Here is a 22,859-nt window from a genome sequence, read left to right as displayed (position 1 = left end):
AATTCTTATGTATTGTTGTTGGTGAACAACCATCCATCAAGCAATAATGATCCCACCCTTCTTTTACCAGGCAGTGCTTAATGTAAGTTGTGAAGGTCCTATGGGTCATTTTACACAAGCCCCGGGGACAGATCAAATCACAACTTTATTGCTGCATTAGGAAGACTGAATCTCTAGCATCTCAACAGTAGAGATGCACAAACTGCAAACTTTACATAAATATCACAGATAAAAGGAAAGTATAAAGCAAGCCGCTATCAGGGCACCAAGGGGTTGCAAAGTTTAGCTTTTTCTGCCTGTAATGAACCCATTAAGGGATGTTTATCAAAGTAAAGATAATAAGGTTTCCAGAGAAAAATCTTGGTGTCAACGTGCCAATGATTCTTAACCTATATACAGTATACTGTGCTTGGACAGAGCAGAACGGTTAAAAACTCTGCTGGATTTTTTTTTTTTGTTTCCAATTAGGGAGATTTTACTTTACTTCTTGACCAAGAAATATTAGGAATTGAGCTTTCAGGGAAGGGAAAATGTTCAATTTCTGACAAAGTGATGATGTTTAGATTTTTCTTTACTTTCAGTCTTGGTAACAATGGTCACCAGGACAAAGAGAAAGGCTAAATCTGCCCAGTAAGGGACACAGATTCTAACCCTTCATGTTTGTACATTACCAAGATAAGAAGGGTTATTTACTAAAATTGGAGAGCACTAAATCTGATGCATCTCTGCGTAGAAATCAGCTTCCAGGTTTTATAGGCAAAGCCTAATCGAACAAGCTGAAGTTCGAAGCTGATTGGCTACCATGCACAGCTGCACCAGATTCTGTGTGCTCCAGCACAGTGACTAAGTGGTTAATTAACACTTCCGCCTAGCAGTACTAGGGTGGTCAGTTCATATCACAACCATGGAACTACCTGCTTAGAGTTTGCATGTTCTCCCCGTGCCTGCGTGGGTTTCCTCTGGGTACTCCAGTTTCCTTCCACACTTCAAAGACATGCTGGTAGGATAATTGGCTCCTGTCCAAATTGGCCCTAGTATGTGTATGTATGAATGTGAGTTAGGGACCTTAGATTGTACGCTCGTTGAGGGTTAGGGACTGATGTGAATGTGCAATATATGTAAAGTGCTTTGTAAATTGAGAGTGCTATACACAGTAAGTACCTGTAATAAATAAATAAGACATTATACATCCTGACAAGGGATGGACACCAAATAAAAAACATTACACAATTATGCATTGATTAAAGAGAATTTATAGCATTATTGTATATATTTTCAATAATTTATTATATCGTTCAACTTTTAAAAATATATAATTTTTTAAAATAAAGTTTCACTTTTTTAATCACGCAAAAATGAAATACTGCATCATAATTTTGATTTTTCAGATAAAAGGTATAGCTGTAGGCTAATTTTTTTGTGTTTATCCCATTTATCTTAGTACTGCTGTTAAAAAGAGGCCTGTTGTTTACAATTAAATATGTAAAACTCAGATTTCTCATACAGGTGAACTGTGTAAAGGATTTATTCCTCACTCTTGCTTCTTGCTGTGTATAGCTGTATACAGAGTTTCTATTAGACAGAGACAGTGTGAAAGGAAACAACTTCTGCTGTGCTATCTTTTAAAAAAACAAAGACCAGTATGATGAGTTTACCCTGTGTTCGATGTTTATTTGAAAAAATTTTTTTTTTTATATAAATAATGAAAAATATAAAATACATTACTATAAATATGCCCATAAAAATAGTAAGCAATTCATTTTGATTTAAAAAAAATTCAAGCCATTAAATATACATTGCATATAGAACAATGTGTTGGTAACCTTGCTGTGGATCAGTCCATTCCACTAACAAATATGTGTCCAGGTACCAACAATGAACAAATATGAAAAATCTGCACATTTAGTGACCATCTTGAACTGATTAAGCCAGGCCAGGATCTATACGACAAACTGGGTAAGGCCTTGATCGATGTTTTCCTCTTTCACACATCACCCGTGTACTCTTATGATTTTTTCGATGGTTGAGTTCTGTCATTCTACTGCTGTTCACAGTTGGGTTTATAATAATTGTATTTTTCAGGCATATCTCCCTACTCTTTTTCTAAATCTAAGGTTCAGATCTTCTTTGGCAATGAGCAGAATAATTTGGGTACTTAGGTAAAAGTTGATTCTTTGGGGATGTATTTGGAATATTGAAGTTTATTTCATTTCATTTCATGTTCCTGGGCTGTTTCTTTGTTTCTGTATTTGTTTATTTATGTACTGTTTTTGATGTTTTTTCTTTGTCCGTGTTTTCTTTCTTTAAAACCACAAAAAAAAATAATAATGAGGCTATTGAGGGTTCAGCATATTTAAAACAGCTTCTGTAACCTTCAAGGGCTTTTAAAACCCTAATGCAGCCTAAAAAAACACAAAAGCTACCTTATTATTACCTTTCCAAATGAATCCAATCCATTCAGCAGGAATGGCAACATTTTGCTTAAATCTCATGATTTTCTTTGACAATTGCTCTGAAATTTTGGAAAAATTAAAGCTATAAATTTCACTTTTCCCTATTGTTCTAAGTCAGACTTTTTCAACCAGGGTGTCCAGGCACCCTGATGTGCCTTCAGGTGTCTTCAGAAGTGCCTTGACAAAATGCTTAAAAATTGCCCAAAAGTTGCATATACATCAGATCAAACCCAGCTTTTATTTGCACAAAGCCACATATAAAGGGGTGCCTCAAGATTCCGTATAATTTTAAAGAGTGCCTTGACTGAAAAAAAGTTAAGAAACACTGTTCTAAGCAATGATGACTCTCATATGGTTTCCATTGCACCTTTCAAGATAGACCGTGTTCAGGCATTGATCCCTTTAAGAATGGCCAATGAAGTTTACAGACGCAGACATTTTTTTTTTTGTCCATGGTTTTGACTTTTTGTCCATGGTTTTGCAGAAGTATAGCTTGGTGAGGAATATTGTTAAAACGCTTGACATTTCCAGTGCATAAGCAGCATTTGCATTGGGATTTATAGCTACTGTCAGGCAGTGCTTGGAGATTAAGAATTATTGTTAACAGAAAAATTAAGGTTTCAGGTACATGTTAGAAGTTAGTTTGAGTGTTAGTGGTTGAATTGAGGTTTGGAGCTTTTTATTTAGTTTTTTGGAGGGAGGTATGAATATATCCATGATGACCAATTATATCCACTGTAAACGGCAATGTTAAAAACTTATAATGAATGAAAATCTACTCATTTACAATATTTTGTTGCCAAGACATCATGCTGAAAATGTTTGCGCCAATGCTCCCATGCCAAAAACAAATACTGCAATGCACTGAAAAATGAGCAGTGGTCCCTATTGCTGTTCACTGCAATGCATAGGCAGTAATGTATGCTGAATGTCATGGGTCTGTTTGACCTACAGCTTTCAATATAGAAATATGGCTCGGTCCTAAGCGGCAATCTCATAAACCCATCGCTTTTTTGACTAATCATTAAATGGGCAGATGTCTCCTCAAGAAAAACAAGTTTGGAAATATTGGCTCATTGACTAAACTTCCCCACAGACTGAAGAAGTGCGCAGGCAGTTAGCACCTTCTTTCTCTTTTCTAATTCAGAAAATACAGGACTTAGCTGGGTCACACAGATTCTTCCAATCCACCAAATACTCTCATTTCAGTTTTGGATAAAGGCCAAAGGGTTGAATCATGCATCAGCGTATTATATTGATCAGGAACTCTAGCAGAGAGATCTCTGTATCTAAGATCCTGGATCTGCGGGCAGACTGACCCTTTATGATAAATACAGTTCAGTCAGGCTTACAATTCCATATATTGAACTTTTAATAGATCACTATGTACAGCCTCTGCATAGGTTTAACTACATTCCATCAAGAGATTGCTGTTAGACAGTAATGTTCTGCAATGCTTCTAATACAATGTGCCTATAAGCCTTGATTAATTGGTATTTTTTAGACAGGGAGATAAGCCATTAGGTGATGTGAAACTCCAGCTAAATGTTTGAATTTGATATGTGCAATTCCCGATCTCATTTATTCTCCAGGGAGCAGTGGAAGTACAAGAAATGCCACCCCTGCATAAAAAAAAACCTACATTATTCATTTTATTAACCTGTGAGTGGGGGCAGGGTCACTGAGATGTGAAGGAAACACATACATGCCATCAGCTAGTTTTTTTTTTAGATGGGTATGAAAATGCTTAATATTACCGGCGTAAAAATTTTCAACCAAACGTTTAAAGTGTTAAATATTAATAAATTATCATTTTTTCATCTTAAGTACTCTTTTTCTTCAACAAAATAGCATTTTATTTACCAACACAAGGATCTACATGCAGCTCTTCACTTTAAAGACGGTTGACATTTTCAATAATACACAGTGTTCAACCCCATACGTTCCTCATGTTTGATTATTTTTTAATTATCTCTGGCTGAGATTAAATTATCCAGTCCTCAGTTCTCAAGAGGCGCAAAGCAGATCTGGAGCTCTGCAGGGAAGGGGTTAATGGACTGAATCCCCAGGCAGAGATTGCTGAGTAAAATTAAATGTACCTACCCCCTCCTCTCCCTTTTAGTTACATGCTATAAAATAGCCTTAGTCAGCACTGAAAAAAAAGAAGACACGGATCATACACACATAAACATATCCCACAGGATGCCAACAGTTCCTCTATGCTGAGTAGAGATAAGTGAATTTCTACAAATCTGCTCCACCAACCATTTTCCCCCATGATATACCTTAAGGTGTGAATGTCCACCAAGGTTCACACATTTTACCATTATGAGTTTATAGAATTCACTATTTTTCCTCTCTTCTGACAAAACAGAAAAACATGATTGTTCTTGGAATCTAACACATATTTCTACCATTTCACTTGACCAAGCATCTAATAAAGTTATTATAATAGAAAAACATTTTGTTAAGGGGATTGGGGTAAATTCATTTCTTACTGTAATACACCAGTACTACCAATTAAACACATTACCATATTGGATTGGGCAGGTAGACAAATGAAAAACACATTTATTTTGGGTTATTTTAAATGTGGTTCAGCAGCACCACAGCATATCAATAGTTTCAGCACCCTCAGAATCCTAGAAGAAATAAGGAGGCTAATGAAGATTTTATTTATATTGTTTATTTATTTCAGGTATTTATATAGCACCATCAATTTACGCAGCACTTTCCATATATATCAATAAAGTAAAAATAGGAACACAACAGACAGAGTTAAGCAGCCATGGCTGAAATGAGGTCATAAGGCAATCATTAGGAACAATGGTAGTGGTTCAACAATTCAGTAGCATGAATATAGCGCAGTACAGGGTGAACTGCTACATGTGGTGTGAAATGCAATGATGGGTTCAATATAACTGTGGACGTGGTGTTGTGACAAGCTTAGCTTAAGCGACAGCCATTTTATATATTTTTAGTATGTTAGAGAGTATGTTTAAGATTCCAGTAACTTGCATTGTAATCACCCCCCCCCCCCCTGTGGAATGTACCTCTCCCTGTTGGCAGCATTTTGGGAGTATGTATCTGTTAGCTATCAGTATCAGTTATCTAATTAATTACACAAAGTGTCAATCTTGTATAATCCTATACCAGTCTGCATCATGCTATACTGCACATATCTGTTTCACATACAGCTTAGAAACTTCACTTTTTCTTCAATAAGCAGTCAGTCTACACTGAACTTGGACTGATTCTGTATGCATACATACACTCACCGGCCACTTTATTACGTACAACTGTTCAATTGATTGGTAACACAAATTGTTGCATGGTGCAACTCAATGCAATTAGGCATCTAGATGTGGTGAAGTTGACTTGCTGAAATTCAAACTGAGCATCAAAATGGGGAAGAAATTGGATTTAAGTGACTTTGAACGCGGCATGGTTGTTGGTACCAGACGGGCTGGTCTAAATATTTAAAAAACTGCTGATCTACTGGGATTTTCACACACAACCATCTCTAGGGTTTACAGAGAATAGTCCGAAAAATAGAAAATATCCTGTGAGCAGCAATTGTGTAGACGAATATGCCTCGCTGATGTCAGAGATCAGAGAAGAATGGGCAGACTGGTTCTAGATGATAGAAAGGCAACAGTAACTCATGTCAATATGGTGTTTCCAACACCTTGTTGAATCTATGCCACAAGGAATTAAGGCAGTTCTAAAGGCAAAAGGGGGTCCAACTCGGTACTAGCAAAGTGTACCTAATAAAGTAGCCGGTGAGTGTATATGCTGTCCTTTATGTATGACTTCTTGAGGTTCTGTAAAGTGGGTTGGTCAGAAAAGTATGTGAGAATCCCATTGATGGACTCCAAGCTATTAAGGAAAGATGTCCCAAAACTAAGAAACATTTGATGACCTCTACAGCTGTGTGTGAGTGTCCATTCATAAATTATAGAGGTGACATTGGAAAGGTGATACAAATAGTTTTGAACCAATAAACATTTCAGGCACTCTAGAGACACAGATAATGCAGATTGGAAATTGGAACCAGTTGATAAAAAAGAGAACAGGTTTGCTTTTATAGAAAAAAGCCAATGTGCATATGCAACAGTAAAGTGTCATGTTTGCTCATTTGTTCCATTCAGCCACCATGTCTTAATTTTGCTTGTTATGAAAGTAGCATAATGTCCTCCTGTATTTATGAAAATGCCCTAACTATATAGATTTTAATTGGCCGGAATGACTAAAAAAGATATGTTTCATGTATGTTTATGTGCGCATGATCTCTTCAATCATGGACAGTTTATTTGTACTACTAATCTGGTAACATTGGTCTATTGATGATAAAAGTATATGGTGCAGTGGATTTCACATCTGAATTATATATACAATTTAGCCTTTGTCTGTGAAGGTTCTCATTTATCCAGGTCATGTTATACCTAGCAGTAGCTTGTATTATTCACCTGGACTTGTTCTGTAATATAGAAGACATTCTTCTATTTCTCCAAGCAGCTTCCTCGTCCTCAGTTCTAGCAAGTGTTAGGATTATATCCCAGAATTTATACCCACACGAGCAACTCAGTCACCTTAATTAATTTACCAAAAACGAGATAGGAGGTGTGAAATTTTGAAAACAATACTGTTCTGATTGCATGATCCAGATCCTATGAAACCATGACATACTGGACATGAGCTAATTGTTCAAAGCACTGAAGGTGTGACTATGTCAAATCACAATTGTAGAGATGTTAAAATTGTTGTAAATTGATAATAGCCTTAGTGAGCACAGCAGTCAGGAATGGGAAGGAGGGAGTCCAATCTCTGAGCTGATTATGTAAATTTGAGCTTCTGTTATTGAGCTCTGTAAACAACAGGCGCTTGTTAAAAAAAAAGAGCTACAAATAGACAAGTAAATGTGAAAACATGCAAGCTGCACAAACTGGTGTAAAATCTACTATAAGTATGAAGTATTTATATGTAGTTCATTTTTATATGCTTAATAGGTATAACAATTTATTTTTAATGTTTTTTTTTGTTTTTGAACATAATAAAGAAAATAATTTGATATACTTACACCCGCGCAAACAACCTTCAAAATTGTGAAAAATGAACCAAAAAACAATAATTACACAATAAAAACAAAATAAAAATATATAAAATAAAAAGAGCAACCATCATCAGACCCTGGTAAAATCCAAAGTATGAAAAACCAAAATACCCCAATAAAATTTGGAATTTATGACATCATTCCCCTGTGTTCTATAACAATAAAATGTCCATATAGTGCAATCAAATACACTAAAAGTGCTCTGTGCCAAAACAGTCCAAAAAAAGTGATAATATTCCATGACACCACAGCTGTGCTCTTCCTCTGCACCCCTTGTGTATACACCTCACTCAATGGATATTATTGACCCCATTAATGAAAAAGAAGTCACATTGCGCTTTTAATCACAGAATGGCATCTCTCTATGCAAAGTTTATGGACTCCAATCACTGTCCAGTCAATACACTGGATCATCTGTACATGTGGATAATATGTTGCATCTGCGCCTTTCAAGTGCCTCTGTGCCTTTAAGATACTCGATGGTGTACTATTATTACATGTATAAAGAGATAGGGAAGCCTCTCATAGTGTAGTAAGGTTATTAAATATTAAAAAGAAGTAAAATTGCACTTACATTGCAATATAACAATACAAGCCTGGTATTTACAAACAAGGAACGCCGATATGCGCTCCACATGCATTCCACGTAAGTGGAAGTGATGTGTACTGGAAGCCCCACCCTACATGTTTTGTCAATTATGTCTGATATCATCAAGTCTTTTTCATATTAAAGAAAATATATACACAAACACTGTACATTTTATTTAACGTACATCTTGATAGTGGAACATCTTCAACAGTACAGAACAAGTCTAATTAAATGTGACACACTGGCAGTAATACATTTCTACTACAATGTAAATTAGCCTTTGCCTACATATGATTTAACGTCACACCATCCATCAACAATGCTCCATGTAGTACTAAAGCCAGAACACCATAAGAGTGAGAAGAGCATGCAACACTAGCATGTTTGCTGATATGTGTGGGTCTGTCTTATTGCTCATATCTTTTGCTCATCATAATCATGATTCATTAAACATTTTCTTCCTACATCATCAACTGACCCACAGTCGGACACAGCCTATAAACTCCAAAATGGGGGGCAAAGCCAGAAATAGAAATATGGCGGGGGTTCCAACCACTCCAAACTTTAATTTCGTCTGGAGCTCTTCTTTTTTTTTTATGTCTGTGTTATCTGCTGCAGATCAGTGCTTGGGTGTGAGCGTGAATGGTGGTTTTATTTTTTTGTTTATATTTCTGTACTGTCTGTACTGTTGTCACAAGTAAAGTGATTGAAAAGTTTGGCTTTTTTAATGAAAATAACAAAAATGTTATATTTACCTGCTCTGTGCAATGGGTTTGCACAGAGAAGCCTCACTCCTCCTCTTCTGGGGTCTCCTGCTAGTGCTCTGGGTTTCACACCCCGCTGACTGCCCCCAGAGCAAGCCACTTGCTTTGGAAGCACTCATGCATGCTTGCTCCTGCGTCCTGCTCTGTGTGTCCATAAAACACACAGAACGGGACTTGGTACCACACCCCGCTGCTGCTTGTCACTGGCTCTGATTGAGAGCAGCGGGAGCGAGAGAGACAAGAGAGCCATGGCTCTTGTGCACATCACTGGATCGAGATCGGGGTCAGCTATGTTGGGAATGCAACAGCATGTACTATAATGTACTATATACAGTATTGTGTGTTAATATCACTTGACCAGTAGATGGCACTATACACTAAAGGTTACTAGTTGTGTATATCTGAAAACTTGTTTGTTCCTCTCTTCTCTATCATCTCTTCAGGAAGTAATGAGTCTGTAACATGTCTGCTGTTATACAGTCTGATGAAATGTGCTCTCTATGTTTGTAACTTAAGCCACACAAGTAAAGCCTGAATTCTGCTATCACTATCAGTGTCTTCTATAACACATAACCAACAAGCTATGTATTTAAGGAGGGCTGCAGGGGAAGGTTTTTTTAACCTTACTGCATAAAATGCAGTAAGGTAAAAAAAAACCTGCTGCCTTTAAAATTACTTACAATACTCTTTATATCTCAGTATAGACAAGCTTTATAAATGTGTATGTAGACCGCATTGCCAAAAATGTGAATCAAAGTTACTCAAGAGTTTGCCACATGTAAAAGTGCAACATTTAGCTAAATAAATAAACAACACCAGAAAATTCAACTTGTGTCCAATGTATCAGTAAGTCCCATTCAAATACTAGTTGCTTGAAAACCAAAAGACAGGTGAGCAGGTGCTGGTGCCATTGGCAACAGATAAGCAGTTGACGACTTCAAGGTGCTCCAGGTGACCACACATGGATTTACACTCACCACAATAGATGGACCTTCTATTACTAGATAAGTCTCACTGCACTTTTTTGGTTGGACCCACTGTGTGTCTTGCCACCAACTTGACCATTTACATGTGCCAGGATGCGATTCCTTCTAATGCAATACTCCGCCACTAAAACAGTATCGGGGAAAGGTTCATTGCACAAAGCAGTTGACTTTATTAAACCATATAAAACATTACAATTACACCGCATTCACATGTATATGTGCCTAAGGACCGGCACTAGGTACATACAGCGCTTATTGTTAACATAGCTGCCGCCCCCCCGAGACCAGAGGCTGGTTTGCGCTCCAGGGATGGGATGGGATGTATCAACTGGGGAACACTGCTCCAATTTGTTACGTCTATAATTGGATGTCTTTAGAAGGAAAATGCCAGTTACCACATTATTTGTGAATGAGTCCTAAATTATATCCAGTGCTACATTTATTTCATTTTGGACAAAGTAGGCTATAGTTAAACCTTCTTTTTTGCCGTGTGTGACCCATGTAAAAGCTCACTTCATTTAATGTCCTGTAGACACAACAGGAAATGACAGGAAACTTCTCCAAAAAGAATGCCCTCTAAGACAGATGTCACCAGAAAATATGAACCAATTACAAGATTTCTCTTCTATTTCTGTCCCTGTAAATTTTTTTGATTTTCCATCACCATTAGTCCTTGTGGCAGTGGTCACCAAATCAAGTAGAGAGAATAAATCTCCCTAATAGGGATAGAAACCTGACAGGGATTCTAAACATTCACCACTCTATCCAAAACGAATACAGTTTTGTCTCCAGATACTATACTTCAGAGCTCCTCTCCCCATCCCTGAACTCAGGGCCAGGACAAGGGAGTCCAGCCTGGTGCAGTGAAATGAAGTCTGAAGATAAGAAGTGACAGCGGCACAGAGCCAGGAGCAGGTGCAGGCTGTGCTGTGCTCTCCCTCCTGTTAGAACAATGCTCCTCTACAAAGCAACTGACATGGGATCACTCTTACATCGACTGCGCATGGACTGTACCCGCCCCTAAACACATTTCCTGTTGCAGGGAAAATGAGCAGCCCTTGGAGGAGATAGTGGGCAGGTGATCAAGTCTTGCACAGTCTCATCTATAAGAGCGATCCTATTTTATTTACTGTATGAGGGACCACTGGGGAAAAGGGGGTGGGGGGAATACAGTTGCAAGAAAAAGTATGTGAACCCCTTGGGATTACGTGGAGTTTTGCATGAATTGAGCATAAAATGTGCTCTGAACGTCATCTAAGTCACAACAATAGAAGAACACAGTCTGCTGAACATAATAATACACAAGCATTAGATGTTGTCATGGTTTAATTGCACATAACATGTAAAAATTCACAGTGCAGGGAGGAAAAAGTATGTGAGGCCCTAGCTTAATGACTTCTCCCAGAGCTAATTGGAGCCAGGAGTGAGCCAACCTTGACTCCAATCAGTGTGATGATATTGGATGTGTTGCTGACAGCTGTCCTGCCCTTAAAAAACACACACCTGTTTTGGGTTTACTGGTTTCAAGAAGCACTGTCTGATGTGAACCATGCCTCGCAGAAAAGAGCTCTCAGAAGACCTACCATCAAGAATTGTTGACTTGCATGAAGCTGGAAAGGGTTACAAAAGTATCTCCAAAAGCCTTGATGTTCATGTGTCCACGGTAAGACAGACTGTCTACAAATGGAGAAAGTTTAGCACTGTTGCTACTCTCCCTAGGCGCGGTCGTCCTGTAAAAATGACTGCAAGAGCACAGCGCAGAATGCTCCATGAGGTAAAGAAGAATCCCAGAGTGTCAGCTAGAGACCTACAGAAATCTCTGGCACATGCTAACATTTTTGTTGACACATCTACAATAAGGAAAACATTAAACAAGAATGGAGTACATGGGAGGACACCACGGAGGAAGCCATTGCTGTCCAAAAAGAATATTGCAGCACGTTTGAAGTTTGCAAAAGAGCACCTGGATGTTCCACAGCACTACTGGCAAAATATACTGTGGACAGATGACACCAAGATTGAGTTGTTTGGGAAGAACACACAACACTATGTGTGGAGAAAAAAAGGCACAGCACACCAACATCAAAACCTCATCCCCACTGTGAAACATGGCGGAGGGAGCATCATGGTTTGGGGCTGATTTGCTGCCTCAGGGCCTGGACGGATTGTTGTCATTGATGGGAAAATGAATTCCAGAGTTTATCAAGACATTTTGCAGGAAAACGTACGACCATCTGTCCGCCAACTGAAGCTCCGCAGAGGAAGGGGGATGCAACAGGACAATGACCCAAAGCATACAAGTCATTCAACAAAACAATGGCTGCAACAGCACAGAATACGCCTTCTGGAGTGGCCCAGTCAGAGTCCTGACCTCAACCCCATTGAAATGCTGTGGCATGACCTTAAGAGAGCGATTCACACCAGACATCCCAAGAATATTGCTACACTGAAACAGTTTTGTGAAGAGGAGTGGTCCAAAATTACTCCAGATCATTGTGCAGGTCTGATCTGCAACTACAGGAAACGTTTGGTTGAGGTTATTGCTGCCAAAGGAGGGTCAACCAGTTATTAAGTCCAAAGGTTCACATACTTTTTCCTCCCTGCACTGTGAATGTTTACATGTTATGTGCAATTAAACCATGGCAACATCTAATGTTTGTGTAGTATTATGTTCAGCAGACTGTGTTCTTCTATTGTTGTGACTTACATGACGTTCAGAGCACATTTTATGCCCAATTCATGCAAAACTCCACGTAATCCCAAGGGGTTCACATACTTTTTCTTGCAACTGTATACTGGGAACACAAGGGGGGTCACAATTGTGCTTGGGATGAGAGGTTTGTGGAGGAGAGGAAATGGGGAGCAATCTGTACTGGGATGGGTAATTGGGGGGGGGGGAAATCTATGCTAGGAAGGGGCATGGGGGGAGGGACATGGCTAAGAGGGGAGATTTGTGATATGGGGGGGAATTTGGGCTATGAGGGGGGATTGCAAGGGATTTGTGCTAGGAGGGGTGGACCGGGAGGGATTTATGCTAGAAGGGGGGATTTGGTGCTGAATGTTTGTGTTGGGGGGATTTGGGGGTGATGATTTGTGCTAGTAGGGGGAATGGGCTAAGAGTTGGGATTTAGTTGAGGATTTGAGCTAAGAGGGAGCGGGAGAATTTTGGCTAAGAGGGGGGATTGAGGGGGATTTGTGCTGGGGGAGTTGGGGGGATATGATTTGCAATGAGAGAGGGGATTTGGGGGAGGGGTTTTGTGCTAAGAGGGAGTATTTGGAGGAGAGGATTTGTGCTAGGATGGGAAATTTGAGCAGAAAGGCGATGTAGAAGGGGTGATTTTTTTGGGTGGGGGGGTTTTGAACCAGGAGGTGAGATTGTGGGTGAAAAAGTTTTCTTTTGAGAGGGGGGACTTGGAGGTGGAGGAGAAGGAAGTTTTGCATTTTAGTTTATGGAGAATATGGCTTTCACATGAAATATTTGTTTAAGGGGTGAGTGTGCTGATCAGTCCTGTTTGTTTTTATTTTTTGAAGGGGGGGGGATTTATGGTGAGACATGATGATCACATGTGGGGGGGGGGGGTTCAGTTTGTCATGTTCGCTATGGGCGCTAGATGACTTTGTCCCAGCACCGCCTGCCCTGTACACAGGGCATTCAAAAGATTTCCTCCTCCCCACACAGCACATAGCTGAGATGGGATTTTTTTTACAGACACAGGCTCCACCTGCACAGTGTATAGCTAGCTGCTATGTTGCAGTTATGACCTGTGAAATTCCCTGATTGGAATGACAGTGCAGCTGCAATAGCCAGCTACACACTGCAGATCAAACCTGTGTCTGTAATAGAATCTGATCTCAGCTATGTGCTATGTGGCATCTGTAAAGAGGAGGAGATCTGCTGAGTGCCAAGGCTGTGTGGAGTGCAGCGATGGAAGAAGGAGATCTGCTGAGTGCTCTCCCAGAAGTGACCATTTCGTCTTCTCTGTTGGCCCCTGTCTCTATACCTGCTAAACCCCTGTACCCTGCCCTGCTGACCCCTGTACACTGCACTGCTAACCCTTATTCTCTGCCTTACTGATCTCTGTATTCTGCCTTGATAACCCCTCGTCTCCACCCTGCTGACCCCTGTTCTCTGCCCTGTTGACCCCTATCCTCTGCTCTTCTGTGCCTGTGTGCCTGTATAGTTCTCAATTGACACGTATACATTGCCCTGCTGATATCTCCACTTCTGCCCTGCTACCCCATCTTCTTCCCTGCTAACCGCTGTTCATTGCCCTGCAAACCCCCTGTACACTGCCCTACTGACTCCTATACACTGCTCTGCTGAACCCACGTCCATTTTTTATTGCACCCCCACATCAGACAGGATAGATACAGCCCTGCTTGGAAGGGTTATCAGTGACGGCATTTGGGAGCTCCCTGGGAAAAAATAAAAACTAGAAATTAATTATAAATCTTAGTGTTACGTTATCAGATATCAGATATTATATTTCTTTAGTGTCATGGGACATAGAGCAGGCTATTCATGACTATGTAGGTTATAGGTCACCTATAGGTGAATGAAAACTGACCGACCAATCAAAGAGGGGGTCCTCCCCTATATAACCCCTCCTATACAGGAAGTACTTCAGTTTTTTTGCCAGTGTCTGTAAGGTGGATGGTCACTGAAAGTGTTGCTGTGCTCTTGGAGCATACCTGAAAGTCTAGAACGGTTCCATTAGAGAATCAGGGATTTTAATCGGATCCATTTGGAAAGCTGTGAGCCAGAGTGGATGGTACCCGAGCCTTGCTGGATAAAGAGAAGAATCCTCAAGGTTTTGCCTGTAATACAGCCTTTTGGTGCTGGATCCTGTCTCCTAGGTAAAGCCATGAACTCCATTCACTTCCCATATCATAAGGCCTGTACTCACCTGCATAATCAGCAGGTGCTGGTAAAACTGTGGGTTGGAAGCTTCATCCCACTCAATACTCTACAAGACTTCCAGGCTCCAGAATCCATACCAGGATTTACCAATCCTAGAGAAAACTGCAAGGCCAGTTTTTTCCTAATGCGACACAAAGGTCAGAACCTTCCTTTCCATGATAAGATGAAGCCCTGTCACATATCCCCCCTCTCCACTCTTCTTCCAGTTTCAACAGGTGACCTTCTATGTGTCACTCTGCTAAACTGCCATGGGCTATACAAAGATACACCCAAACCTATTTACAGGTGTGCTTACAGAAGCGACACCTGTCTAGTTTAGTCAGGGTCAGGGGCAGACTGACCATTTGGAAACTCGGGCACTGCCCGAGGGCCCGGGGTCAGTAGGGGGCCCCATGAGATGCCCCTGGTACCTTTTTCATAGAATTTTTTTGAGGTTCGGCAAGAACACAGGGGCCCCATGATCCCCTATTGCCCGGGGGATTGCCCCATGAGTTGTCAGTCCGCCCCTGGTCAGGGTCACACTAGCCATCTTACCAACCCATGCACCTTTATTTTAGTTTGAAGTGTTCATGGTTTCAAACATTTTCTAGTAGATGTGGCCTCTTGTTTTGGACTCTATCCCTTTTAGTATCACTTTGCTGAGCTCTTGGCTATCTACCTCAGTCTTTGGCTCACTTTCTGGTTCAATCATCTTTATTCAGTTTAGATGAAAGACAATAAAAACACCAGATCTGCGCACACAGGGGCTTGAATTGACTGTATGGGTACATACAACACTTTATATGCTGCCAAGGAAGTAGGAAGCAACAACAATGGCCAAACATAGTAAGCGTAAACAAATGAGTAAGGAGGTCCAGGTAGGATCCACGTGGATAGCAACGTCAAACCTGATCAAGTACATTTCCTAACAATAGTGCAGCATGGCATATGCACCCAAAATGAGAAAGGTGGCAGGAATCCAATCGGAAAAGAAAAGTAAGAGTAAAAAAATCAAGACAGAAGAAGGAAAGAGAAAGAGGGAAAAGGGAACATGAACTTGGGATCGACGCGGGAGTCAGTCGGCTCACTTTCACTCCCTAGAAGTTTCCTGGATTGTGGGAAAAAATTCCTCAAACTTCCCTCCTGAAAATGTAGAGTGTATTAATCTCTACAAAGCCATCACCCAGGTCAATCTACTTTCCAGCCCCAGGAAGCACCTCATGTTGTCCCTCAGGTTCATCAGCAAGTGTCACTCATGGCAACCAAACCATCAGAGACCTTTAATGCATTACTCTGCTCACCATTGACCGTAATGTTCAGCAATGAATTACACAATTTATCATTGTCAGTATTGTCAGTAATATCAACATTCTGTTTGACAGCTCCTGGGCAGAGGGCATACACAGAGGAGTGGCTATATCCTGCAGCAACCTCACAGTACACCAACTCCATGGGCACATAACACTCCACAGGCCGCTTTCCTGACAGCCAACATTCATCACATGCAACCAGTTTTTCATCAATCTCTTCAATTACAGTGGTGCCATCTGGTGCATTCACCAATTCCCCTTTGTTTTCCAACACATTGCTTTTAACTCTTTCATGGGTGCTGGTTTTAATTTCTGCAGGTTTCACTTTCCCACTGGACCCTTCTCTCTTGTGAGGGAAATCAAATGCTGCCAAAAGTGCACCACCTTCTAAAAACTAGCTATCAGCCCCTTGGATTGAAACTGGAGAAATTGTCTCCATCCTTTTGTTGCCCACTGAGATCGTTTGCAGTATAGGTAACAAACTCAGTGCCAAACTACCCCAGCCTATTTTATCTGTACTCCAATCAATGGTACTACGCAGTACCAGCCCATCCATCAGAGGAGCAGATACAGAAGTACATGACAGCTGAACACTCAACACATTACCCATTTCTGACTTCATGTCTGTCTTAAAGGGGAACCCTAAATCTGCAATAAATTCCTCATGGGAACCTTAATGTGGCCAAGGATGCAGAAAGACTGAATCACTGACACTTATAAGGATGCAGTCATTAAAGGGACCAACTTCAGAACTATAGGTGACCTCCTACACAAATGACATATTAGCCCGATGGTTTCCCAAGAGGGTCAGTATGTGCCATATTAACTATAACCAGAGTCAGCAACCATGAGCTGCTCCACAACCTTGCCATAAACATTGACTGTTTGAGACATCCTTTCCACACTGTAAGCCTTTACCTCTGCATTTAATACATTTAATAAAATATCTTCACCAATGGCAGACTGCTGTAGCACAATTTTGTTACTGTGGGTCTGTGATTTGTCAGTAAACACAGGAAAATGTTACCTATTCTTTTCAAAAATACTCTCACTTAGCAGGGCAGCACTATACTTGTCCAGGATAACCTCTGGCTCCAGCACACTAAGCCCCTGGAAGGTTTCTAGGGACACCTCTGCTACACTAGACACATTGCTAGGTGATACAACACATTATGCATAGTGGTCGCCCCTATTACCTTTAATTCAGCATTTTGCAAAACTGACAAGGGTGCATACACAGCAGCATTTTTAAACTCACTAGTAAGCTTCACATTACAACATTCAGGTTTTACACTTGCCTCCCCAATACATAAGGCACAGTACAGAGATATGTCTCCCTTTAGATAGTCGACAGTGGGTCTTCCAGATGGAGTCTCTCACACTTCACAGACTAGTTTTACAGTCAGTCTCTATAATGACTGTAGTTGTAGTTCTTACAATTAAATCAAGAAAAATAGTTTTACCCACCACATCAATGTAAGTTGAATCTGCAATTTGAGCATGCTGGGTTTGGATCAACTCTGTTTTTTCTGTTTGGCCATTTCACCTAAGCAGCCCCAGGGCACAATTAAAGCTCTCTTTTGCATCCCCAACAGCCACAGCAGGGACTTGCTCAGTGTTGTCAGGAGTGATAGACAATTTATTGCATAAAATTAGGCTTGCAGATGCCTCTTCACATGCAGCATCCATCTCCAGGAGCATTCTAGAGTATAGTGCAACTCACCATACAATGCCCCCATTGACCTCATGCCACGGAAATGATCTTCCCACCTGGCAACTACCAGCAAGCAAAAGCACACACACTCATCTGCTTGCTGTTGGAGATGGCCCTTGCTCACGTGAAGTTCATTGGCTCTTCCAGACACACAGGTTTTTCTTTCCTTGAAGCACCCTTTCTTTACACTCACCATACTCTATCTTAGGTAACTTTTTTGTTTTATAGTCAGCAGAAAGGACCTCTCCAGTGTTGATATGAGCAACCAAACATATTTCTCAATCCTAGTCAGCCTCTGGTTCTCTCACGACATTCATAGTGGATTCCCATTTTCAGTAGCTGTGGACCCAAACCTTTGCCTGGCCATGTTACCTTGTGCTGTTCCTTGGGAGAATTATATCTTTGGCCAGTCACTACATATCAAGCTACTCACTTGCTTCTATGTTTGGTCAGGAGGACTTTTCATGTGGCATCTACCTTGAGCCGCATCCTCTCTGAAGCTTTTGTCTCCTTAGGAAACACACCTACATGTTGCTGGGAGAGATGGTGTTTTCCAAACAGGAGCAAAGGCAGTTACAGACATCATCAAGTCACAGAATTTGCTCAATCCACTTGCCAACACTATAAGGCAGAATTGTCTGAAGTGGTAAACGTTGGGCAGTCTGAGGGGCCCACTAGCTGACCATACCATAAAGGTGATGGAGCTTCTCAGATAGCAAAACTTCCTCTTTTAACTTGTCATAGTCATAACCATCTTTTCCCATCATTGCATGTATGCTTTTGTGGTTCTCTCACTAAGAGTGCCAAGTACTCCAGTTATGATCAGGTTTCATTCTGGGCATATACTTCATTTGTCTAATTCCAACAAAGTTTGTATGGGCAACAGCTCATACTTTGTGCTTTTAGACTGCCAGTGGTTCTTTCAATGCACTAAAAGCAGAAGAGCAGGCTTGCCACTCTCTATCACGTTTGCTCATTGCTTTTTTTAAGCATTCCATATTGCAGGCACACTGCTACAAAGTCCACAGCAAACCGGTGCACTGTAATTTGAGGGATTCTTTCCCTGCAACAACTGGAGGGCCACCATTTTGACACCCCTGTTGTAGGGGATGTGCTTATTAGCCTGTCACTGCTGATTCACAAGCCTCTAGCATGTTAATCAGCACCTGGCCACACCTAGTCCTACCCACTGCTTTCTGTATTGACAGCACTGCCTCTGTTGCTGAAACCCTTCCACTGGGTACTGTTGTGTCTGGGAGGGGAGCGTGTGAGACACAAGTTAGGGAGGATTTGGCTCAGTCAAAGAAGGTAAATTTGTTTTTTTGTATACTTGTGCATCAGACAGTAACTGGATTTGTTACTTGTTTTAACTGCCAACCGGAGGCTTTCAGCAGTACTTTAAAAGCAATAGGTTCTCTGTAGTTTCTGTTGAGGAGAACCCACAATGCTCTTGTAGTCATGTAACCTATTTTCCTTGATTGTTAGTAGTATACGTGGCAACAAAGAGGTATGTAATAAAATTGAAATATGTATGTAATAAATGGATTTTTGGGAGGACACTGGCAGGCCTATTTGTGTCTGTGCCCCTCCCACAAAAGCCACAACTAAGGTGTCACTATCACTTCTCCTAGCTCCAGTTCCACTTCTGGTGTGTGACACAATCATTTGCCTTGTAGAGTCTTCTGCTATTAAACACAACTGAGGCCTCAACACTGGACGCCCCCCCCCCAAAGATATAAAAAGTCATCAAGTGATTCAGCTTGCCATTACCATGCAAAAACTGGAATATGAGCATTTGGCCTTTAGAATATTCTATTTCTGAAGTACATTATTAAGAAGGAACTATTCTAGCAGCAGAACCAGATTGCCTTGCAAGCATTTTAGTAATATCTGAACTGCTTGTTAGGAATAAATTTACCAGACTGCTCTGTCTTTTCCCTTAGGGTGAATGTGTACCTTTTGGGCATCTCCTTTCCTCAGTGCTTTGGGCAGTCTTTGCTTTATTTTTGGTGGCACAGCTAGGAAAGCCCCTTAACCTGCCAATCATTGTTCAGGTTTGTTTCAGAAAAAAATGAAAAATTTTATTCTATTAATAAAATTACTCAATATGTATTGTACTAGTGCAAAGTCATTTTTCATGATCTCGGTCAGTTAAAAATGAAGGTTTTTTTTCCATAACAGTTGATCAGAATCTAGATATATTTTTTATTGCACAAGTAAGGAACTGAAGGTGACCCAGGTGTGGTGAGCGACCATATTATTATTCCTTTGTTTAAGATTTTACAGTTATGTGTAGTGAAAAAATGTTTGTCTGCATCCTTGTAAACATTAAACAGAAGGGCAGAATGGAAAGTAAGGCCTTAGCTACACGATAAGTGGCCCTAAAATGTCTACAATTACATTCAGGCGGGCAATGACGTATAAGTGATGTGTAGGCTACGCAGCATTATTTTACCAAGACAAATCACACAGTGCTACACAGTGTCTACTGTTTAGTCTACATAGTATGGAGCTCACTATCCCACTAGTTGATGATCACCACTCCATAAGTGTTTGTAGGCAAATTAAGTGCCAAAGTTGAGCAACTAAAAATAAATTGTATAAATGGTTTTGTAAACTATCTATGTCTTCCTGTTTTCAGGAAAAGGGCTACAAGATCATCTCCCTGTGATAGAGGACTTCTTTAGACATAAACCATATTTATCCTACTACACCAAGTTCTTGTTGCAGGTGCTCAGAAGAAGATGGTACCTAATTACACATGCAATGGGATTGTCCCCCATTTGCCGTCTTTACCACATATAACACCATAGAGGTTATTTACTAAGCCTAGAGAGTGCAAAATCTGAAGAACTGCATAAAAAACAATCAGCTTCCAGGTTTTATAGCCAAAGCTTAACTGAACAAGCTGAAGTTAGAAGTTGCTTATAGATGCTTCATGAAATAATGATTATGGAAACCCTGGTAGCTGCTGACAGTAGAAAACCTGAAAAAAGACCCACTCTCTATACACTTGCTGACTAGCCTATAGAGATTTGAACTGTTTTCTTGCCAATACTCTACAGTAAGGCCCCCATGCCTGTGTCCCACTCCACCAGTCCAGCCTTCCTCTGCCACCTCACGCCCAGTGGCAGAATGGTGTCCCACCAACTTCTCCAGCTCTCCTGTACTTGTGGCCTGTCCATGGGGTTTCCATAATCATGATTTCATTAAGTATCTGGGCCCACCATAGTATATGTGGCAGGGATATTCAGTTCTAGTGATGAGAAATGGCTGCTAACCAATTGGTTTTGAGTCACTACTCCCTCGCTCCCAGAGGAGACCTGCAGCAACTACGCACTCCCACCAACTCCTTTGCTGAGTTAACCCTTTAGGATGGCCTTCCTATTCACACGCATGTGTACTTACATGCCCTGTTCTTCTTGATATGCCATGAATTTTCTTGCAACCATTTCAATAACTTCAGACCAGGCAATAAATGGTTAACAGCTTTACTGAAGATCAATGGTCATTACAGCAGCATTGGACAACAAGACAATCTTTCCCTAACTAACTATACATGGCTGGCAGGTTCATACCATAACAGGTAAGAGTCCTTCAGAGGCAGAGTCCTGATCCCAGGTTTGGTTCCCTGTGGAGGCACTCCATTGGTAGCGGTGGTCTACATCATTCCTTTAGCCTGTTCCAGCAGTTCCTATCCAGGCAATGGCCAAAAGGCGACACTCTTAAGACCTTCTTCCTATTTATAATAACTAGGGTAGAGGGCAGAGCCCAAGATTGCCCAGGAAAGAGCTGAGCAGAGTTTAACCCCTTCCCCACCTGGACAACCTAAAACTAGCTAATTTCAAGTTATACAAAACATGTGCTCAACCAGAAACAACTCGTAAGCACATGCTTACATGTTACTTAGGGCTTATCTCTTTGGACACAAATATAATGCATTGTTTAGGCCCTTTATGCAACATTAGTAGGTATTTTATGTTTTCATAGCAAAGAGAGCTAACCATAATATATATACATAAGTAGAAAACTGGGAGGTTTACTGAAGAAAGCCCATAACAGTGACCAAAAGTGCCCTGGCATGTATTGTGCTACAGTGCTTAGTTATGAGGCTTAAGACTAAGCACTGTAGTGTCATACTTGCCAAAGCACTTTTGATCACTATTATGTGCTTTTTTTCTGGTTCTTATATACATAAATAAAGTCTACAACTGGATATGCCTTACTGCAACTAACTTGACATAACTGTGGAGTTGGAGGAGGAGGAAGAGGACTTGCAGGACAATTCCCTTTGTTTCTATACACCTAACTAGCCCTAATAATTTCAAATGGGATTTCCAAATCTTGGCACTTGTAGTACCTGTTATGAATGTTTTACCCTATTTAGGATGTTAATAAACTGTACCACTGTTAACTGATTACAGTACATTATTCCTTAGATGTCAGTCTGCTAGCTAAGACCAGGATCTGCAGGCAAACAGCCAATACCCAGTTAAAACACATATGCTTACCGTTTTACCTTCCAAAGGATTTCTAATTTAATTCCACCAGCCCTGTGAATAGTTTTTTCACACTTGCACACCCAGCAGAATCATTTCTAAAATTCCAACTAAGTCCTAGTTCAGCTTTACTGCCTCCAGAATAATACCGACTTACATCGACAGAAGTAATGATGCTGACTTATTGTCCAGTGAGCAGGCAGGAGGTGACATGGGAGCTGCACAGCTATGAAATAAATGTGGTGCAGCAGAGGTATGAAAATCACAGAATTACAAATCTTTTGACAGATGTAACAGTAAATATATATTAATGTATGTATTTATCAATTTTTAATATTTTTTTAAAGCCTGATTTGTCTCCTCTATTGCTCCATTCAGGTGCCAGAGGCACGAAATTGCAGCCCTGTGTAAAAAGAAGTGAGTGGAAGTCTCTCTAATTTGCACACAGATGCAACAAAACCTCAAACGAAGCTTTTTGTCCAAGGCTAAAAACCCTCCAACACTTTAAGATGGAGTTGGGCTTTAATTCTG

The 22,859-nt window shown here is 40.6% G+C and overlaps 1 protein-coding gene across 2 annotated transcripts in view; it reads right to left on the bottom strand.

The window, feature by feature from the left end:
* The window catches only part of ASIC1 (acid sensing ion channel subunit 1), a 306,638-nt gene that overhangs the window by 105,190 nt on the left and 178,589 nt on the right, over positions 1–22,859 (bottom strand). The window lies entirely within an intron of this gene.

Source organism: Staurois parvus, unplaced genomic scaffold (genome assembly GCF_062004578.1).
Source record: "Staurois parvus isolate SC_StPar_1 unplaced genomic scaffold, SC_StPar_1.0 ptg000422l, whole genome shotgun sequence".
NCBI lineage: Eukaryota > Metazoa > Chordata > Amphibia > Anura > Ranidae > Staurois > Staurois parvus.
Note: the sequence above shows the minus strand (reverse complement) of the source record. Positions and strands in the feature narration are given on the sequence as shown.